This window comes from Sceloporus occidentalis, unplaced genomic scaffold, assembly GCF_023333645.1.
Source record: "Sceloporus occidentalis isolate IW3139 unplaced genomic scaffold, rSceOcc1.0.p SCAF_68, whole genome shotgun sequence".
Taxonomy (NCBI): Eukaryota; Metazoa; Chordata; class Lepidosauria; order Squamata; family Phrynosomatidae; genus Sceloporus; species Sceloporus occidentalis.
In genome coordinates, this window is record NW_028317048.1 from 4,489,803 (window position 1) to 4,513,304 (window position 23,502).

Genomic DNA, 23,502 nt, shown 5'->3' on the forward strand with positions numbered 1-23,502 from the left:
TGTCCTATGATCATTTGCTCTTTAATTAATGAATCATTGCGTAAAAGACCCCCCATCTCTCTCCTTCTCTGTATAAATAAATAAATATATATATATATATATATATATATTGAAGCATACATGCTTTTCCAAGTAGTCATTTTAGATTATGCTCAATTGCTTCTGAGAAGTGCTGTCAGAAATGAAGGGGTTAAAGAGTGGTCTGACATGCCAAAGAGGTCATGGTACCCTAGAGCAGCCGAGCCTAGTAATTGGAAGCAGAAGGAATGGTAGAAAAGGTCCAAGCGCTACGTGAGAAGGTAAGGACACAAAGCTGTTTCCCCGTTGCTCAGACACTCTTGCCTTTATGGACGCATCTAGACATTCCCTCACTCCCTCGTCCAACATCTGGGAAGACGTCACATCCCCTCGTCGAAAACCAGACACGGCTAGAAAATACCCCACAGCCTAGCCGCCCCATACTGCCAGCCAGACAACGTAACACCAGGACCATAAACCAAGCTGTTATGGGGCAACTGAAAGCGACATTAATATTATAGAAATCTCCTGTAAAGTAATGAGCCGCCCAGAGGGTTTATTAACGGCCATTGCAGAATGCGGTCAATTACAGAACTGATATATCATCACCAGGTATTAATATATATATATATACGGAGATGATGCTGCAGATAAAGAGACGTCTCTGTAATAACTCCGGGGAATTTGAAAACGCTTTGCAAACCATGTATTTTAGAACAGAATGTGAACATGCAGTCTCCTGGCACGCCCAAGCCAGAGCGAGAAAGAAAATACAGGTTTCCTGTTCTAAACAAATCCATATTGGTTTGGGACCGCAGTAAAATTGCTGTAATTCCCTGTATTCTCCCTCCCCCTCCAGACTAACCTCGGCTTTTCTGATATGCACCCTCTTCGTGTCACTCGCTTGAACAGAAATTCTGCTTCGAACTGACTTTTGTAAAAGCAGAATATAGATTTAATGCGAATGATTTACAACATTAAATTCTGTACTAAATGTACTCACTGCTATTAAAGGGTATCCTTTTTTAAGAATCCCATACACAGGAGTAAGCCGAAGCCGATTACAACCAGGTTGCGAGCATAGCCCCCCAGTCCGTATATTCGGGGATACATGATTACCTACCATTGCCTTCCCCAAATCACATCTCTCTTTGCGCAAACTAAATACAGACAACCATCCACAAAAGTGTCTGTATTCACACAAACACAAGAACCTTTTCAAATAAAGCCAAATCAGACCACCGAGAACCTTATTACACAGCTTCTGCCAATACAGCCCCCCTCCGCAGAACAGTCGTGCTTTCCAAGCACAGGTAAAGCTGTAATTAGTAATTACATCATTAACTAGTAAATGAAGATAACGACTAGGATTTAGGTGACATAATTGTGTTACTAAACACATAACAGCTACATATAGTTATAGGGAAACAATACCTAATTTCAATTTTACATTTGATGTGCAATGTACACAGGGCAGATTCTGTGTGCGCTTGTAGCACTGTAACCATTTGGTTACTCTACACCATCATCTCGGTAAAATGGTAGGAATCTGGTTAGCCAACTCCACGGTCTAGAACACGCTGACCTAAAAATAAACAATATATGCACAAAACTGCAAATTGCTTCGTCGGATTATCCATTCCTGACACATACCCAAATACCCAGAGGAACTGTATCCAGACTACTTCTGTGGCCACAGAGATTTCAGGGCATTCTACATGGTCCTCCAAGGACACCATACTTATATATTTGTTTTACCCATAAGCATTGTGTGCTGCATTTTGCTACCAGGCTAGTGGCAGATTCTCCTCAATGAGATTCTGCCTGATTTAATCCTTCTTTAATGCATTTTTCTGCACCCAGCGTCCCAGAAGTTGCATACGGTCTCTGTTGGGCAAGCTTGGTTGATGTACGTCGCGGTTAAGGCACCAGATTTCCAACTTCCTCCTTGGACAGTGACGCATTTTTAACCTTCACACGTAGCTTCCAGACACGTTGTTTCTAAATCACATTGGACTGATCTGGATGTGAAGGTTAAAAATGCGTCACTGTCCAAAGAGGAAGTCTTGTGCCTGACCGTGCCTACATTATGGAAGTGTAGATGCCTTAGCTTTGAACAGACCTGAAATGCAACTGTCAGCATACAGAAGATATGGTGTCCCTTGACAAAATGTTTTCTCTATACTTTGTGCTAGTCAGTTGCTACGGAACGGATGGGTAAAGCATAGACAACCTCAGACAGAAATGTTGGGTCCGACAACCCACCCAAAGGACATATTCGTAGCCCACCACACGACCAGCTCTGGAGGTGCAGACGGTATATGTTTTTATCTGTATGTGCTTTGGTGATTTTATGCTATAAACTATGACCCTAAAAGTCCCTTTTTAATGCAGTGGCTCTCAGCATGTTGTATTCTGTATTTTTTTTGTAGCAAATGGTGTGCTTTCTACTCATATTTGGCATGTTTGTTAATAGGCCTGGCCGGATATTGCGAGACCTCCTGTTAAGATGCCTGGGCTACCTAACGCCGAGCTTTAGAGGGGCTTTCCCACTGGAGGCCCATACCTGACTCTAACTTAATTGACTAAAATTCAAAGATGATTGTGAAACGTTCCTTTGTGTGCTCGTCATTCAGCATAAGGACAGACTCTTCTTGTAGTTAATATTATCAAAGCAAAGTCGCCTGCATGTTCCTGCTTGTTAGTATTACATATTTGAAAACGCATAAGGAATTTCACTAAATGAAAAGCGGTTTCCAAAAATAAAAAAGGTTCAACAAAAGGGGCATGTCCTGATCTTGATGAATAGAAAGAATTCCAAAAAAAGCTCCTTCAGCGAAAAACCAGAGTCAATTAACTTCTCAGTTACCGCAGAACTTAGAGGAAAAATATCGGAGGTGCTCTGAGGTTCTTTTAAGGTGATAGCCGTCCGGCCTGGACTGTCCATCTGGCACACGACCAAATGCTCCAGCGGCAGATTGGACGTTGGCCAACGGCGGGATATGTCCAGCCTCGCGCTATGTGAGCATAAAAACTCAGAAAGTGACCGCACTAATGTCATCAGACGGCTGCTGATCTTAAAGTGCTAGGGCTCTCCCATCGTTGCTATCAGTCCCATCCTCATGGCAGCTCTGCAGTATAAGTCTTCCATCTCATTCTATACGTCAAACACTTGCGCTGAAATGTTCTTTTTTATCTCACAAAGTTATTTAAACTTCTGTGTGATGATAAGAGGATACAATCAATGACACGGATGATAAGCAGAGTACAGGCGCGATCACAGCGGTAGCCATGAGTGTGTTTATCTCAGGGACTGTGACTTCAGACATCCACGGCTGATATTCTGAGGAAGAAGAGGGCATCGCCAGTTCAGTGAGTCACGTTTAGTAATTGGAGTGAATCACATATTACTTTTTCAGAGGGAGTCTGATTTGTACAAAAAAGAACACCCCAATGTCCCAGGGAGCCCCCTGAACGATTATTATTATGTTTTACAATACATTGATAGGACAAAGCGATACATTAGGTGGAGAGAGCCCTGCTCGCAAGCTTACTATGAATACGTATGAACATACTTTGTAAGTAGTTTGATGAGCATTAATTTAATCAACAAACAAAAAATAATCATAGTTACTTTAGGGATAAGACTGCCACTCCTTGCCCATGCTGTACTCATTAATTGACTGCTTTAGAAATCAGTAAGAGCGTTTTCTGCGCATGTACACTAGGTCTCATTAGAGCCCACACACAGAGCGTGCACGGCAAATAGATGGAAAGTGGAGAACGGGGCAAATGCATATGGGGGGATTCTGCAAAAATCCCCCTATCTATTTGCAAGGGCGACACCACAAACATTTAAAGGGACCTCTCAGCCATCATATACATTACCTTTCAAGTGGAGCTTGTACAGTCCCAACTTTATTCATTAATTAATTAAAATGACCTATAGCTTGTGCTTTTACTTACTAGGAGGGGAGAGCAGAATCGGGGCAAATGTTTACTCCTGATCTAAGTTAATTAACTTTTAGAATGAAAAACATACAGAGGCAAATTAGCCAACCAGCATCTGCAAGTAAGACTCTTCATTCCTCATTCATCATTCATGCTCAGAACCAATTTAACCCCGTGAATATCAGAGCGGTATAAAACACAATCTAAAGCAAATATGCAGAATGAACGCGCACATAAGGGAGCAAAGCCGCACATCACATACCCCCATGCCCCTTAAAGGTCCACCTCACCCTATATTCCAAATTGACTCTAATACATGTTTGCTCATGTAAAACTATGTACACTGACCTGATATATTACTTCTAATAAATAACACAGTCTTAGTTTTCTTCCTCTGCTGCTGATGGGGTCTAGAAAAATACAATTAGTCTGACATTAACAAACACTTCTGATATACATCTGACGAGATATGTAGCGTATGTGTATAAAGTGCTTTCCTCCAGGAGCTTATCCCGTATACGAATGTGTTTCACATATGTATTCCCACTTAATGTAACAATTTGCTGGAACTAAGCAGGGCTTCGGAGACTGCAACGTCTTTTAGACGTTTTCAGAAATACCTGCAAGTTTCCAAACAATGCGCCTTCTGCAACTTTGAAGTATTTTGCACGGCTCTCCTGGCTGTTTAAACAAATCTAAGGATTTTACAGACGTTCTTGTAAACTTCCTGGGCACTTCACGACTAGGCGTTATGTTTAAAAATGTTTTATTTTGTAGATGAAAGTACCCGTTTTCTGGGGTTTTTTTTAAAGCGTGGCTTTCACATACATGTGACATAAGAAATAAAAAAAAAATAGCTTGGGATCCAAATCCATAAACTTTGCAAAGCCCGCTAGTTCCACAGCTTGTCTCTGAATAGCAGGAAGGGGTAGGATGAGATGTAATACTCGGTAGTCATCACATTTATGACTTTCCCACAGTTTCACGGTAGTTAAAACTCATTCACCAAAAGGCTTTGCCCCTGCAGTGACACGACAACCTTGTAGTGCGTTCGCTCTGCACAAATCAGAGGACGGTGATTTTTAATATCAAAGCTCTAAAGTCATTTTTCAAGCCACACAAGTGTTTGTCGTAGAAATGCAGCTGTCTCGGCTAATCTGTGAGTTACCCTCAATAAGTGCAGCCAGAACCGCAGCCGACACCACTCATATCTTACATTTAATGAGCCACTGGAAGCTGGTATGCTGACATCCCTTGAACTTGTAATGAAACCACGTACAACGTCTACAAGACTGTACATCACTACGCAACGCTAAGTAATGACTTACATTATGCTGACATGCCTTGAACTTGTAATGAAACCATGAACAACGTCTACGAGAGTGTACATCACTACGCAACACTAAGTAATGACTTAAATTTACTTTATTATAACGATCACATGTGATGACTATTAACCAGGGATCAGCTATCTCTAGGTTGTCCTCACAGAACACCAAAGCCCCATCAGCCATCCCTGTGAGCCAGTTTAATTCAATGTCTGTGTATGTCATAGAATTAGAAGTCAACCATACTGCAGAGTGGTTTATTGAAAATCCTTGTTATGGGAATTGGTAGAGCGTTCAGTGCTGGGATCAGACAATAGGTACTGAAATAATGCTTTCAAACCCATGCAGCACCTCTGCGGTTCTAATATCGTGCAGAATTGTTCTCTTTGCTTCAGGTGTGATCCATCTGCAACTGAAAGGAATAAAGTGGCTGTCCACGCAGGTGGGAAGATAATAGTATGTGTAACAAATTAGGGTATGCCAAGCCATTCGGTCCATTTGTAGAATTTTCATGCAAACATTAGAATGGAAGATAAAGATTTAGTAAACGTAAAGGGACCCTCTATCCATTGTATTTCCTTTAAAGTGGTCCCTTTAAATCTTCATGTGATCCCCATTACAAATGCATTGGTGCATTCTCTCAGCTATGGGCTCCTGCCACGTGAAATACTTACCTTCAAACGTGCACAGAAAGGAAGTGATTACCTGTCACTGATTGGCTGTTTAAAGCGGCCAATCAGTTGGATTAAACATCAAATTGCAGAGGTGTTCTGCTGCAGCTTCTCTTAAAGATAGGTGTTTTCTTTTCCATTCTAAGTTTAATGAATGCATATTAAAGTACTTTAGTATGTATTTTTTGTGAAATCCCTGCCTTGGACGCCGGAGGATCCTTTTAAGAACATATCATATTTCCACTGTCCTAAGCACTGTATGGGAGATCCGGCAATGTACCGACGCACAACACTTACATCACTCAGCAACATTTCATCAGAAAGCCTTGCAAGTAACAACACGTGTTTTGTGTAAATGGCATGTGTCAGAGGTATTGCACATACGGGGGATTTTCTCCACAGACAAGAAAGGTTGAGAAAACCTCTTGGCTGAAAGGCATATAGATCACTGGAAATACATTAATATATTAATAGAAGAGTTAACATGAAATAAGCTTTACGTTAATCACAACTGTGCAAAAGAGCCATTCGGTATATTGTGTTCTCACTTTGTGCCTCGACAACTTTTGACACATTTTAGTACCATGTTAACACTTACAAAATGTCATTTGCCAGCATGCAAAAATTGTTAAATTAAGAAAGATGGTGTCACCAAAGCGCCCACAATTACCTTATTGCTACAATAATTTCATTAAAAAAGTCAACGCAATACAAACAAAAAAAAATGTGTCTATTGCTGACATTAATCCACTTTAGATGTCCTACTGTATGATGTATCCTACAAAGCTGATCCTTTTTGAATAATAAAAATATGAAAAAAAGTCAACACACTGTATAAAGATTAATATACGGAATTCATTGAGGCAAACAACTGTGTTTTGTTAATAGATCCAACTTCACACTCCGCTTCTGTATCACTTCACTTCACCTCAAACCATGGCTGAATCTCAAATAATAATGTTTATAAAGATGCTGAGCGCCGTAGACCATATTTTAAGAATTTTCGTAAATATCCATACATTATTGAAACAAAGCAGTAATAAAAGTGGAAGTGAGATCTCTATTTTTTTCTAATTAGCAAATGGTTTATTGGTCCTGGAAGGACATCAATGAGTTAATCAGTAGATATTTTCGGGCTAATCCAGGGCCTGAAATTCAATGGCCTTTACAGGAGACAATTTTGCTTCTTGTTTTTGTTTTTTTTCCCTATTTTATGAAACTGACTATTCTCAGCCTCACAGATGTACTCTAATACCCCGCTGAGCACCAGCTCCCTGAATATTGAAGATCTCTCTCCCATCAACACACAAGCATGGAGATGCAGTTGACCTCACCATCGGACACATAGCATACTTGCCTTTATTGTATGGGTCTACGGATGCCATGCTGGCGGGATTCTTCCAATTATGAAAATAGCTGTTTTTTCTAAGAGCCAGGAGTTCTACGACAGGCATCGAAACGCACAACAAGAAGTCGAATACTAGCTGTAACAATTTTTGGAGCTATGGGTTACTATGTGTCTTGAAGGCGTTACAAATATTCCGAACCTTGCTTATGTCTGACAAGTCAGAATACACCATCATTGCTAATTATTTCTCTGTCATGACAGTGGGAAAAAGGTTACCGTCCTGGACACCTGTGCTGAAATAGATCCCAGACAGCCATAAATACAGGAAGCTCTGCTTTCTAAAGAAGAGGCACTAAAGTATCCTGAATTGGGGTCATAAAAATGTCTGAGTTGGGAGGGCATCTATTACCCCCCTAGGCTCCATCCTGTTCTTTTATAATATAGGGGGCCGTGCTTGGGGGCAGGGAAGTTCAGAGAGAATTGCCAGCTGACCAAAAGAAGGCAAGGAGGGGGGAAATATACCAAGTCAGATGTGAGGTTCAAGGGGAGAGACAGAGACAAGACGAGCATGAGATGGAGAATGAAAGAATCGTTAATCACTGGACAGTGACTCTGTACTCACACAGTAGGCACCACGTTATGTTACTAGACCCCGGCGTTAAATTGCTAGCGGCACAAGGACATAAAGTGACTTGTCCAAGGTAACAGTGTACTGCTCATGGGATCATTTCTCTCCAACATGTCTATTGTATATATAGAAAGCTCAGAACAAGATGTCCAGGGATGCTAAAAGTTTTTACATCTGATTTATAAACTCCCCACTTTAAATGGACCTCTTGGATTCTTTACTATCTCCTAAAAATATCAAACCCATTCTTCAACCTGTATGCCTGGCTCCTAATTTCAACGTAAATTTATCCGGCCCCGACAGAGGGAATAGATTCACCTAAAGACAAAGAACTTACATTCTAGAGTTTAGAGCTTTAAATTAACTTGGCCCGGCTTGTTATTTTACTCTTCAAATATATGCCAAATATGTGCTGAGTATTAAAAGATCTAGTTATGAAAATGTTAAGACACGTACTCGCTATGCCGAGAAGTTAATGTTCGGACAATATGTCACTTTCTTTTTGTACACGTCATTCTCAAATAAAAAGATGGTTAAGAAAAAAACAAACTATTTGTGCAACATGTTAGCCAGGAAATTACACGGACCTGATGCCCCACTGTGGCCAGAGAACGGAAGGCCTAGGAAATATCTGTGCACCGCTTTTGGCATTTAATCCAGAAACGTATAGATTAAAGGATATGGGGTGGTTTGGTACAACACCAGAGGAGTTCAAGAATCATAATTTGCGATAACAATTGAAAGAAAGATTTCACAATGACCACTAATAACATATTCTTATAAAATACAATAAATAATATTCGTGTTTGTCTTATCCAAATTTAGTGAGAGGGGGCTTTTTGAGCCGGTTGTACGGTTTGGCGTATGTATCCTGAATGTATGGACCTGTGAGCTTTGTCCAAATGTAAGTGTGTTTCCCACTCGTTTATGAGAGTGAAGGGGGCGTCAGGCTAGCACCTTGTTTTACCATCCCTTTGTTTTTTATTTCTAGTTTTCAGCTTCAAAGAGATCGGTGTTAGCACTAAGCCTGCGCTGCCTTTTGCCTGGAGCAGCTGCATCTTTGAAGAACTTTGTACCATTACTCGGATTCCTTTATGCGTTATACGCGTTGATGGCTTAAATTAAAAGTGTGCACCTGTACAAAAGTAACCCCAAAAGGATGCTAAAAGGAGAGACATGATCAATTTCCTCTAGACGCTGCTTTCTTTTGTGTGATGCCATTGAGCGCTCAACAACACCTTGTACAAGCAACTCCCTGGTTTTTTATTGCCTTTCTCCCAAAAATGTTTTTGGGGGATGCTTATGAAATTTTATTGCATATATGTTTGTCCTCACCCCATCCCCTCAAGATTGTAAGCATGGCAGCAGGGCCCTCTCCGCTTAATGCCGGCGGTAATCTTAGGAGCCATAGCTCATTAACCCACTGGTGTATATATGAACAACGCACAAATACTTTTTTACATAGTTATTTACAGCATGCGCTTCCTACGAAGGCTCCTGCAGATATGCATAATGAAATATATGTGTATACATGTAAACAAATACTTTGTACCGTTTGTCCCGTTTGCATGCATGGCATGCATATCAGCGTAACGCATAACGCCGAAGCAGGAGAGTCTCTTCCGTGTACGCTTGCACATACTACACGCTTGATATATTGTGTTTTATTTTTATTTTTTTTGTTTAAGGATAACGCTTTTCCTGTTTATGTTCTTAGTCTTTAAGATTTGTTCCCTCTATGGATATTTCTGCATTATATTCGTATTATTTAGACTGCTACCTGATGTGTTTGAGTGGAACTTGGCTTCACTATGTGGGGTGGGGACAGGCTTGTAATTTATGGAGGTCTGGGGTCAAGAAGGGTGAAGGGCGAGAGTCATTCACAGTAAAGGACCACGCTCAAAGTGTTTTATCACAGAGAGACAGAGTTGGTGACACTCTGGCCACAATTAATAAATTGCTCTCTCACGCTGAACTTGTACTGTTTTAATTCTAATAGACACTCTGAAAGCTATTTTCTCTCCTATATCAATGTTTAAGGAAATACAATATATTGGATTTCAAACAAACTATATAGACATTAGCCCAAGAGAATATGAAGTCTTTAGTTGAGTTTCCTACATAAAAAAAGATGAAGTTACAAAAGTTTTCAGGACCTCAGAGGTCTCTTCCTCAGAGTTTAGTTTTTATTAGACCAACGTGAAAAAAAAAGATGAAGGCTCCATCAATTTAATTTTTTTTAAATATTTCCTGGCAGAGTTGTAGTTGACACCATGGAGTGCTCATAATACACAGTGTCGTATAATAGTATAGTATTTACCGGTCACATTCATAAATACACAGAATTAAAGACGGGCAGCTATTATGTGAGCATATTCAGGTGAACTTGAGCTTTGTCAAGCTAAGATGAAGTGCCGACTGTGATGAAACTTAGAGATGTGCCCAACCATACTCTTTTTGGCCGCATGGATGTTTAGCGTGTGATAAGGCAATATGACAGTAACCGAGCTGTCACCCAATGAGTTCCAGTAGTTTGGTTCCTAGTTATATATTATATATTATATAGAGAGAGATATTTAAGGGCCAGCTTCACAACCCCTAGCAAGTCCTGATCTTAGTGATTCCACAGAAAGACTGTCTGATATCCTTGATTGCACCTCCACGGATATCATATGGAGAAGAGCGCCCGAAATACGGAAAAAAGGGCAAATTGACATTTACGGGGAGGATTGTGTTAATTTTGAGCATTGGTACTGTATACTGCTACAGAGCGATAAAAAAAAGATAATTTCAAACAGAGCTAGAATTTGTAGCTTTCAGCAATATGTACATTAAGTGGGGAAAACCCGAACACTTTTGCAAGATTTCAGACGAGGAGGAAATGACAGTGCTGAAAAAAATCATACATCTATATAGGTATAATATTACTATCATCATTATTATTTATTGTGTTATATAGCGCCATCATATTCCTCAGCGCTGTACAATGAGTAAACAGGAAGGTACTGCATAACAGAACAATTTGACAGTTTGAGGTGAGGAGGGTCCTGAGCAAATGAGCTTACAATCTAGAATAAACTCAATTTTAATAATGGAACATTAAAATGAATTATTGGGTGTTTCGTAACTTCTCACCTGTTGTGTTACCAGGCAATATCTTGCATTGCTGCCTCCCATGGCACTTAAAGTGTTAACGCGGACGCACTCACTCCATGGAGTTCTACCTACATTTGCTTGAATTTATTCTAGCTGTGACAGATTTGCAGCCTAGTTCTGATAAGATGCTCATTAAGGTCTCTTAAGAGAACTTGGATGAAAAAACAGAATGCTGAATATGTTTAAGATTGCTTCAATTTCCTGTGTTTTTGGAAAAATGTATTTTTTGGACAGGCTGGCTCTGGCAGAGCAGCGTTCAGTGGGGTCAGTTTAAGAGCAGCACGTATAATATAAGGAACAGGCAATAGCTGAATTATGATACATTAGCTGCAGGTATGAACTTTAGATAAATCATTATAAATATTTTACTTATTGGCGTAATCTCTCGTTTATTTATTTTGTTTATTGCACAATAAAAAAGGGACAATGTATGAGGTCACACAAATAGAAGGAGACATAGAAGTCAGGGAATGAGGCTAAGAGAGTTGTGAGTGGCTCCGTGTAATGTTCTCAACTGGAACATTTATCCTGGCTGCGTTCTACATTGTATGAGAAAAGCGCACACACATACACTCACGCACACACATACACACACATACACCCGCACACCAGATGCCTTTAAATTGAAGAAAGCCAAATAGCCTAAAACAATGTGTTGGTGAGGTCCGAGGTCAGCACTCAGAGGGTAGAGGGGTAAGAGCTGTGTGTGGTGGGGTCGTTAAAGCAATATTAGGGCTTTAGTGCACTCCATAGCAGCCTGCAGAGTTCCCTCATTTCAAGCCCCTGCTAAAGAAAACAGTAAGTTTTGGAACAGCTGCTATGTATGTTGAGAGGGGGGAAGTTGAAGTTGGTATTACAGCTTATTCTGACTTGAATTTTACCCCCACCTCCCTGGCAAACTCTATCCGTGGCGGCCCTCCCATCCTGCTCCGCCTAGGTTCAATGGAAGGACACTATGTTGTAAAACCCTCCCCTACCGATGAGACCAACACAGCGTTGGGCCTTCTTGGCCAGCGCTGAAGTAGTTAAGCCTCGGTCTCAGTAGAAGATCTGCTCCATCTGCAGGCCGCACGTTCCAATGACATTCACCACAACCTCATACAATGATCGCGCCGAGATATTAGCCAGGGGACGGTGCTTTTTTGGGGCATATGGGAGCCGGACGGGTTCATTTTGCAGCCATCCTCTGAGGAGTTTTATAAGTTAAACAAGGCGCTACAAAGTTAAATGGCGGCTAACAATAAAATGAACATTTCGTTATATAAACTTATACACAGGAACTTCCTACATGAGCAGACCACATTTCAACCATATTCTCTTTCATCATAGAGATTCTACTGTAGTCCTTATGTATTGTATTAAGCGCTGCATAAATTGTTGGCGCTATATAAATAAAAGATAATAATAATATATATAATAAAAACAGTTGTCAGGACGGAAAGATGTTCTGAATGAAGTCACCTGTGTAAAATCACGGATTTCAACCCGTATAAACAGTACAAAATAAAGGAGCCAAATTCTCATGTGTGACTCCAAGAATGTGACCACCGAGACCTTGAGATTGGTGAAAAGCCCTGAGTGTTCCATACCGGCCTTTGTTACTAATAGCGTCAGAGATATCTTTGTCAGGATAATATCCTCTATACCCTTCTTTATGTGCCTTGTGTAGTTAGTAACACAGACACCGGGCGAGTACAGACAGATTTGCCAATGTCCAATAATCCCATTCAGGAAAATTTAGGGAAGAATGGACACTTCATTCCAGGAAACAATACCTAAAAGTGAAAAATGACACCCACCGTAAATACTACGTCAAGATAACATACACTGGGGAGAAATCAAGAGGAACTCAAACTACCATTAGACTGTATTACCTTTAAATAAAGACAACTGCGCATCCGAAATTTCACTTTGTAAAAATCTATTTTGTTCAAAGCTAGTGTTTTTATATAATACCGGTATATATTAAAATTAATTATTTTTCCCTCAGAAAGAAAGAATGAATATACCAATCAAATCAATAACTAATAATATCCTATTATTTTTCGCAACACTCACCCCAAACATGCATAATTTAGTCTATGTGCGCAGGATTTAAGGTAGGGTATGGTCTCTATAAGGCAATACTTTTATAGGGAGAACTTTTTTGTAGGTGATGAATAAAATGTTAACCGAGAGTATTGGGACTGGAAGAGATCTTCGCGGACAGGTACACAGATTAATAAACGGAAAGCCGGAGGATGAGCGGCTGTGAGTACTGGAAGGAGCCGGCTTGGCTCCATGCTGTCCCAGTACCAGATGTGCGCATGTCTTCCTTGGGCTGGTGATGCTCAGACTGGAAGGTGATAGGAGAACTAGAATGCATGAGTAGGGGTGAAGTTTGGCCTAATCCCCAAGCCAAACTGTCTTTATCCTCAGAATAAACAGCTTTAAAAGACACAAAGTGAACTCACAGGATTAAATGTCAATTTGTGAGTTCGGTTAAAGGGGGAGGTGGGCGTACAAGCAGACGGGGGGGGGGGTAGAGAATAATCTGGATCAGGAGACAGGAAGGTATAAGTGTCTTGGAGGAAGAAAAGCAATAGCAGACAATCCAGTTTACAAGATCTTCCTTGTGATTTATTATCCCCCGAGCTCAGAAAACAGCACCAGAATCATAGTATTAAAATTCCACCAGGAGTTATGAGAGTTTTCTCCTTATATCTACTGCTGCTGAACGGCATCGGGTGAGGAAATTCCATCTCCGCCTGTTCTAGACCTCTGGCTCCCAGTCAACGTCGTCTCTGAGATAAAATGAACGTGATCCGGAAGTTTTTCTGACATGAAGAAGCAGATCTAGTCACTGTATGGTGCTTTAAAAAGTGAAATGAACTGGCAGATGGAAGCGTCCACTGGCCCACTAGCCCAAAGCCAGTAATAAACTACAATAGACCACTGCTTTTTCAGTATGATAACTTCGTATGAACTAATCACCTTTCCTCTGCTGACATCACCTTTCCTCTAAACCTCAGCTTTTCTGAGCCAGAATGTAAAGCCAAGATGTGACGAACAGATGACCCAGTATATGAGATCTGTACATTATTATTATTATTATTTATTGTTCTATATAGCGCCATCAAATTCCGTAGTACATGTGCCTGGTACTAAAAATAAGGGATTAAACTAATTCTTGTTACTTTTGTGCCCTAAGCTATGAGCTATACTTGAGTCCGTAGAACTTGTTATCATTAGTTATGCCGATGAATACAATGGCATAATGCATCAGACTTACTTATCTAGCACCAGCAGATTCGGTAGCGCTGTTACAATCAGTGAAATAATTAAAAAATTACACACAATAACAAACAAACAAAAAATATTCAGGCAGACTAGAAGCGCCGAATCGTTGTTATCTGCGGCGCATAAATGGCCACTGTAACAAGAAGGACAATTCAGTCCGTATCCAGGGGCTGCGATGTTTTATTCTGCTGACTTCTATGCGACTAACAGGCATGCGATACATGCACATGGTCCCTACAAAATAGGACGGCCGCCAGTCTATTCTTTAAAGAGTGTGTGAAATAATGAATATATGTGCGAGGGCCCCCAAAACTCATATCCAAAAATGTGGAACATATTTTCCTGGCTGCGCAGGAATTAATGGTGTGCTTTTTTCCGATGCTGGCTCCTTAAATCTTTGCGAGCACATGTAACCGAAACCTTCCCTCTCATTATGTTCATTCGGAGGCTGCATACTTGCATACTTCTCTTGTTCCTTCTAATAAACATCAAGATGAGAACACATGGCAGAGAAACTATTGAGACTATGGAAAAGAACTGAAACCTCTTGGCCTGAACTGAAAGGGGTTAATGCCATCAGTACGAGAGAGGCTTGTGGTCCCGGTGATTTTGCCATCGGCTGCACAATGCTGGGGTTAAATAATTAAAGCTAATTGAAACTCATTCTCCCAGTGGGGGAGGGGAAGGGAGCTTGATCTTCTAATACAATTAGGAAAGCTAATCTGTCAGATACAATCAGCAGCCGGGGGTCTCTCCCACACAGCACACACACAGTAAGTCACCCCCCCCCCTTACCTGTCACCAAGAATCCGCTAGGAAAACAAACAATGACTTCTGTTCAAAAAGCAATGGAGTGTTTACTCACCCTCTCGCTGCATTTATTGATACAGCGCCAGCAGATTCCATAGCGCTATTACAATACAATACAGAATTAACAATAACATCACAACTGACAATATACAACTTGACACTAACATTAACACATATTAAGACATACTGATGTGCCTGGGGATGTGTGTGTATATATATATATATATATATGTATATATATATATATACAGTGTTATATATATATATATATATACACTCAACCACAGGCTGTATTACAATCCACTGCCATTGGATTGGATCTCGTTAACATTATTATAAGGCTTCTTTTTTATTTTTCTTTCTTTTTGGATTGCCTCTTTCCCGTGCCGTTTAGTGAATGGACCCCATTAATGACATGGTATAGAATCAAATATTACAAAGTTTCATTTGATTTCATAGGGGTGTATTGTGACTGATCTCTTTGTGAAAGCAAAAAAATTATTGTGCAAAATCAGCTTTTGATATATTGCATAAAACCTATGGCGCCACGTGGCATGGGGCAGCACACAGCCAGGGCCACAGTAAGGGAGAAAGACATTAGCAAACTGGTTAAAAGTCATTATATTGGTATATTTCATCGTCAGATCAGGATACACATAAAGTAAGGCAATCTGTGAGTATTTAACTAGTATATTAGCCAATTCTTCATATTTATGAGGTCATGATGACCTCATACTCTTGCGTGACAGGATGGAGAAAATCTTGCCATTAAAACTATAGGTTTGAGGCTTGAGTCATACATCGAAACATTTAGGTTAAAGAAAGATTTTGTCTTGAGAAGCAAAGGTTCCCTAAGGTAAGAACACCAAGACAAATTTTTGTGGTTGCAATTCTAGCATGCCAGAAGGGCAGCGACGGTTCAAACTTGTGAAAAGTTAGAACAATACATCTTTCTAGGGGTATACAGTGCGCTGTCCCCATATTAATAAGGCAGTATAAAAATACATTAGAGAAACTCCTACACCTAAAAGATTTGTGTAAAGCAGTGGATTGTATCACCTCAGGGTCACATAACAGAGTATAGACCCTCCAAAGGCAGATCAATCAGCAAGCCCATTATTCCGACAGACTCGCCTGTAATTATGACAGATCTACCAAAGTGAAGCATTCCTGAAAATTACAGATACAATGGTCACAGAATTAGTCCAGATGAGGCTGTTTTCTTTAAGAGCAGTGAACCATCACGAGCAGAGAGATTGCCACTGTCCTGTGCTAAGTGGAAATATACACAACACAAAAAAATATACAAAAATCGAGGAGCGCACAACCTAAAAAGCAAAAAAAGGCATGGAAATTCAGATTCCCAGGTTCCTGCTAGAATAATGACCAATAAGTACGCAAAACAAAGCAAGAATTCAGCGCATGCCTAGTGAATACCATGCACAAAACACCTATGTGGGGATTAATAATTGGAAATACAGAACCTTCATCATTTTAAAGAAAGACGTGATCACTTAATATAAGAGTTATTTAAACGCGTGTATATCATGATCCGTGCTGAAAAATGAACAAGCTGCTTTAAAAGGTAGGAAAATGACCCAGTTGTAGGGATTTGTGCTGCGGCAGATGGATAAGTTATGCTATAAGTTACCGCAGTGACTTGTTACAATTGATGGATAGGCCAGTCAATATAAGCAAATGATCCCTCACCTCCCCAAACTTCCTGACAGCACTGCCCCAGGCAGGGCAAAACAATTAAAGTACCCCTCAGTCCTCTCAGACCATCTGCTGGGTCCTCTAGAAGTACTTCTTTTAGCCAACTTTAATAGCAACCATGGAGCGTCATCAGGTTATTCTTCCTTGACTTTCCTGTTGGTAGTGATGTTTAGCTGCCTTTTTAATGCGCGACAGACACAAATAAATTCTTTTAATTTTATTTCCTATGTATTCATCGATCCGTGATTGTATAAATACATAGCAATGAAGAGATACGGGAAACACTGTTCATAGGGGAAGGGGTATTTTGGGCAACACTTAATTATTAAAGGTAAGATCCTCGATATGAACCCAGAGGAAAACTTTAACAGTAAACGCAAATCTCTCAACACACTTTTACAGAGCGGATTTAATTAATTAAACCTTTTTTTTTTTTATTACAGAAAGAAAATAAAGTTGGGTAAAACCATAGACAAGAATCTTTTGATCACTCCCAAGGCGGGGGGGGGGGGGGGGTAACATCACAGGTATAATATTCATGCTAAATTTAGGGTTAAAATTTGGATACACTGTCTGTGTCCTAAAATATGAGTATTATATATGCGCTCCTACAGTTGGTTTGTGGTAAAATATGTTAATTATTCTAAAGTACATTACTCTAAATTAATCTACAAGTTGATGAAAGGCTATACAGCAGGTATATGAATCCAGTTCTAGTTGACCTATGTTGGCCAGCTGTTCTTAGTATTACTGATAATGCATCTTCTTTAAAATAGTATAATAGGTTACTTTTCATAAAAATAATGTAGCTATATACTTGGTGACAGCGAAAGAAGAAGGGGAGGTGACCGGATTACCCCCAGTGCCATTTAGGTACCAAAGGCTACACATTCTTTTTGCAGATTTGTGGCTAAATAAACATATATTCATATAAAAACACAGGGGTTTCCTCCTATCTACTGGGAATACAATTGGGATTTCCTTGAGCCAACATATATTTGGCTAAGCCAATCAGGACAATGGACTCGATTACAAAAGCTCAAAAGCAAATATGCCCACTAAGTACAAAGCTACGTTCAAAGAAGGGCAGATCAGCCAAAAACACATTCGTTTTTTTTTTTCATCTTGCACATTTTTAAGACCCTTTTACAACTATTGTTCAAAGAATCTCACCCATAAGTTATATGAGCAACAGGTACCTTCTTATTTTTATTGTTTTATATAGCGCCATCATATTCAGCAGTGCTGTACAATGGGATCGGCCACTGATGGGGCTCCTTTAGGTAAAAGAATAGATATCCAAATCTTGTTTGTTCCAGGCTTGGCTCGCGTATGCAAGAGAAGCTAATTAACGTTTCTAGGAATATTATGGGATTTTATTTGTTTTGGTTTTCAGTGGGTTTCAACATTGGAGGCATCGGAAAAAAAAAAAAGAATAAAAACTTGGGTGGTTAGAAAAATATCTAATCTTTCAAAAACAACAACAACAAAAAATTCAAAGTAAAACAATGAGAGGGTTATACAAGAACAACGTCTCCTGCTGCAATTATAGGCAAAGGAGATTTTAATTAGGGTAGCTAAGACAACATAACGATACAGAGCGCAAACACAAACATTGTAAACCCTGTTGATAATGAAATGTGACAAAGGCAAATTATACTAGTTCCGTAATAATAATGGAATCCGCTGCAGAAGTACTAAACAGCATCACTGTATCACTTGTGTAAGTCCAGGCAGGGCCAGCCCAAGGCAAAATGCCGCCTGGGGCGAATTTTAAAATGCCGCCCCCCCCTTATGTACCCTTCCTCTCCCTCCGTCCCTGCCGCCCCCCCCCTTATCTACCCTTCCTCTCCCTCCGCCCCCCCCTTGTACTTACCTTTCAGCAGTCCTGCGGCCAGTCTCCCTGTTCGGTCTCGGTGCTGGCTTGTAATGCTGAGCGCCGGAAATCTTCCGGCACTCAGCATTACAAGCCAGCACCGAGACCGAACAGGGAGACTCACCGCAGAGGAGAGAGCGAGGGGCGCCGAGCGGGTACTGACACCGGCGCCCCTTTCTCTCTCTTTCGCTTTAAAAAAAAAAAGCCGCCCCTTCAAGAGTGCCGCCTGGAGCGGTTGCCCCACTCGGCTCCATTGTCGGGCCGGCCCTGAGTCCAGGCACACATTTATCAGGCAATCAAGCCCTAACATTAGGCTCTTTCTCTTACTGCCCCAGTCTGCCTCCTTCATTCATTCAATGAAACCAATATTGTCCTTAAGCCACCCAGCCTATGCCCTCCCTCCTTGCCAGCCAACGTCTCTCACTCTGAGATCTTTACATCTTACCGTACCCCTAATATTTAAGGTATCCAAATCACGTGGGAAGAGGGGTGAAGAGCAGGGCCAATGCCAGAAGTGGAATAGACCAGTAACAGGATTTGGTGCGGACAGTAGGGTTGCCATCTAACCCATTTACTCGGGGGGCCGGCTTGTGGTGCCACGTAGGAGCTGCAACGCTTAGCAGGAGATGCGTTTCAGCCAAACACATCTTCTCCACGTATGCAGCAGATTTGGTTTAATCTGTACATATTTGGGTGCAAAAGAATACAAAGCGATACTCAGCTTAATAATATACATTAAGGTGCATATGATGGATAGAGGGCCCTTTTAAGCTGCCATAACCCTGCAGTCTTAAAGAGGGAGGACTTAGACTTAAGGACAGCAAGGTCTCCAGTTTATGATGCTGGAAAAGGCAGCACAGGTAAGGTTTCATATGTTAAAGCAAGCTTAGAACACAATAGCATGTATATTTTTATTTAGCTCTGTATAAGAAGAATGTGAGAAGAATAAACAAAATATTATTACTCCCCCTGAAACGTGACACAGGGTACTGAATAATTAAATATTTTCAGTACTATCACTTGCACTATGGTTAATCCATTTAATTATGTTGGTGGGATCTGATCTTGTTTTAATGACTATCCCTGTGTCACTTAAGGTGAATATCGATGCATGAATATAGGTCTTGTCTTAGTGGTTATGGACGCAGGCTCATGTATCAAGGACCTTGTCTGATCTTGATTTAGTGAATGCCACCCCATCCTAGTGATTATAAGAGCACTCGGATCTTCCCGAGTCTTAGGTTTGGACAGGGGCTGCCCTACATTGGACTTCTGTACCTGTCAGCGTTATTCAAAAGCATTAACTTCCAGGTCCCCCAGACTTTATCAGCGACAACACTAGCATGATAATGCATCATCACAAATGAGTTTCAAATGGGAGGGTGATTTGGGGTATTTGGGTTACCGGACGTTAAGCGATTGCAATTACATAGTTAGCAACAGCACAGTCAAGATGTGTGCATGAAACTTTTGACCGACAGATATTTTTTGTGTTCTCTGCTTGCTAATTATATCCAGTGTTTGATGTTTTCTGTTTAATCTTTTTTTTGTTTAGAACCTTATGTACCACATCATGCATCACAAGAAACAAAACCGCAATCTGTTACAAAACCACGATCATCTGATGCTCTTACATGAATGGTCATGGAATACAGTCTGAAACATTTGGTCACACAGTCTTCATTATAAGAAGTTGTTTCCATTTTACGTTAGATGAATTCCCACCTGTAAGTACCGTGCCGCAGGCCTGTCTCATGTCTCACTTCTGGAGAGTGGAGCCAGGGTTGTAACAACAGAGGTCACAAGTAGTCCCAGAGGGTCCGACCACACTGCACAACCTGTGCCTAGTGGCCTAGTGAGGGGCAGAAACATTATTTGCACAAACAACTGCCCTGCTCGAAACAAGGTACCCTCCCTCTTTATAATGATGGGTAAGTGTGGGTGGGGAAGGGTAACAAGCAGTAGAAGGCTTCCCAATTTGTTCAGGTCATGGGGCCGCTCATCACATAGGGCAGCAATGAGGTGAAGGCCACAATGTACATCTTACTAAACAACACATGTCTGTGTAGACTAATGGGAGACACGCTAATATATAATATATATATATATATATATATTCCTTATCAATTGTGATATCTTCTGTTCATTTGTAAGGACACAACTCTTGACATCTACAAAAGTTCAAGCTGGTTCCTAAGATACAATGTGGCTCCTAACTTATGTATAGAGTTGTACAGCCCTGTGTATATAACTGACCGCAAAATATCTAACGTTAACTACAGAATCACCCATGTTCTTCCTTTGAGCAAAGACCTAGAAACTCCTTTTATTTCCAAAGTTGGTGCTTGGTAAATGGTTCTGATTGTCTACATAACAGTCAACATTGACAGGATGAGTAAATGACTCTGTGAATCTATATAGATTTTGTGAATGCATGTATTTATATATACGCGGGGCCAGACACGTATAATGAGACACATGGACCCCATGCTAGGGATAGGAATTCTTCTGGCTCCCTTAAGGTTTGCTCTCTGACCTCGCTGATGATGAGGTTATTAGGTCATAAGGGACCAGACAAAAAATATCTACCTGAGGGTGTCAGGAAATGTGTCCAGCCAGTATCCTCAGGGCAAACTTCATCCTTCACAGACTGGAAGCCATCAGGACCATGGATAGGGTGAGAGGGGACTTTTAAAGGTTCTGACCTTACCGACAATGTTTATTATTGACATATAATAACTGTATTGATCATAGCAATTTACGGGTTGCGGCAAAAGAAAAAAATATCTTATGTATGTACTTTCTGCCTTCCTTCTCTTAAAGCATCTCTTACTTTTTGTCATGTATAAGACGTAGTGCATAATTGTTATTTTATCTGAAGCTTATCTTGGACTCTTTATCTGTTTAGCTAAGGTTAACCCCATAATCACTTCACACAATGAGAACAAAGAGAGAGGGTGTCAAATAATGACATAATTAATGAGAACTGAGAAAAGGCTGGTACTACCAGATCACTTATAACTTCTCTGTTCCAAAATTGTAAAGAAACACCAATCCTCTATTTATTTCAGAAATATTATAACGTTCACAACAGATGTTATGCAGAAAAAATATGTGATCCTGTAACTCTTCAGAAAATATTGTATGTGGATCTTATCACCTGTGGATATACTACAGAGGTTATAAATTCATTTATCGCATGTGCCGACACATGACTGCATATGTTATATACTGGTATAAAGTAGAAATTTAATGTAAATGTCACTCTTCCTTATATCCCATTGGCATTTTAATTTTTATTACCGATATAAAACCTTAAACTCAATAAACATCATTTGTTTTCAGGGAAACAAATTTCGTTTCCTGGCCATTCGGCTTGGACGAAATTCAGGGGGGCTTTTTCTATTTGGAATGACATTCAGGGGGTGTCCCCAAAGGGGGAGGTCCCTGACACCTTCTGGACACACCTTTCATTATAGAAGTTTAAGTACCATATATATTAAAGTGTCCCTTAAAATATATTTACAACCATACGTTAATGGAATTTGACATTTAATGGCATCAGTTGGCAGTTGCAAAACCAGCTTCTTTTCCTACATGGACGCAGATTTTTTGATAAATAAAGCCTTTTTTAAATAAATAGAGAAATCCATGTTGTTTTTTTAAAGTAAATTTTATTGCCAGATGGATTAATGACAACACGTTTAAAATGGATAATATAAGAAGATTGTCTGTTGAAAATCACTGTTGCTGGGTCATAGGCCATGTGCAGAGTAAATAGGGATTTGCGATTAAATCTAAAAGATTTTCACCCCAGCTTCAATACACCTGTCTCTGCATTTGAACACATGCAGATTTATAACACCGTTCCAGACACAGGGGTTAGCTGGGTTCCCTTTTATTATTTCCACAGGGGGCAAGTAGTTGATGTGCCAAATCTTATGTCGGTATGTATGTATGTTTGGTTGCATGTATGTATGTATGTGATCATAGATGTTGTTGTATAAACATATGTGAGCAGAGATGTCTATGTGTAAGTGTGTGTGAACATGGATGTCTATGTATAAGTGTGTGTGAGTATGAATGTGTATATTTAAGATGGCACAAACAGGTTGGTTGGGAGTTAGGATGGCATTTATAAGCTGCTTGGGGCAAAGGCACTCACAAGCTGTTTGGGGAAAAAGTGGCGCTCTCAAGCTGTTTAGGGCAAAGATGGCAGTGTAGGACATTTTGCTTGGCAAATTTTCTCACCAAGGCTCTGTGGTTTCTAGTTACACCCCCGTCAGAGAAGAATTCTACCAGATCACTTAAAACTTCTCTATTCCAAAATTGTAAAGAAACACCAATCCTCTATTTATTTCAGAAATATTGTAACGTTCACAACAGATATACTACAGAGGTTCTAAATTAATTTTTCGCATGTGCCGACACATGACTGCATATGTTATATACTGGTATACAATAGAAATTTCATGTAAATGTCACTCTTCCTTATATCCCATTGGCATTTACATTTTTATTACCGATATAAAACCTTAAACTCAATAAACATCATTTGTTTTCAGGGAAACAAATTTTGTTTCCTGGCCGTTCGGCTTGGACGAAATTCAGGGGGGCTTTTTCTATTTGGAATGACATTCAGGGGGTGTCCCCAAAGGGGGAGGTCCCTGACACCTTCTGGACTCACCTTTCATTATAGAAGTTTAAAAGAAGTTTCCCCC

The 23,502-nt window shown here is 40.3% G+C and overlaps 1 protein-coding gene across 1 annotated transcript in view; it reads right to left on the bottom strand.

Annotated features, from left to right (window-relative positions):
- The window catches only part of LOC149286565 (retinoic acid receptor gamma), a 63,059-nt gene that overhangs the window by 30,947 nt on the left and 8,610 nt on the right, over nucleotides 1–23,502 (bottom strand). The gene's annotated exons all lie outside the window — the stretch shown is intronic.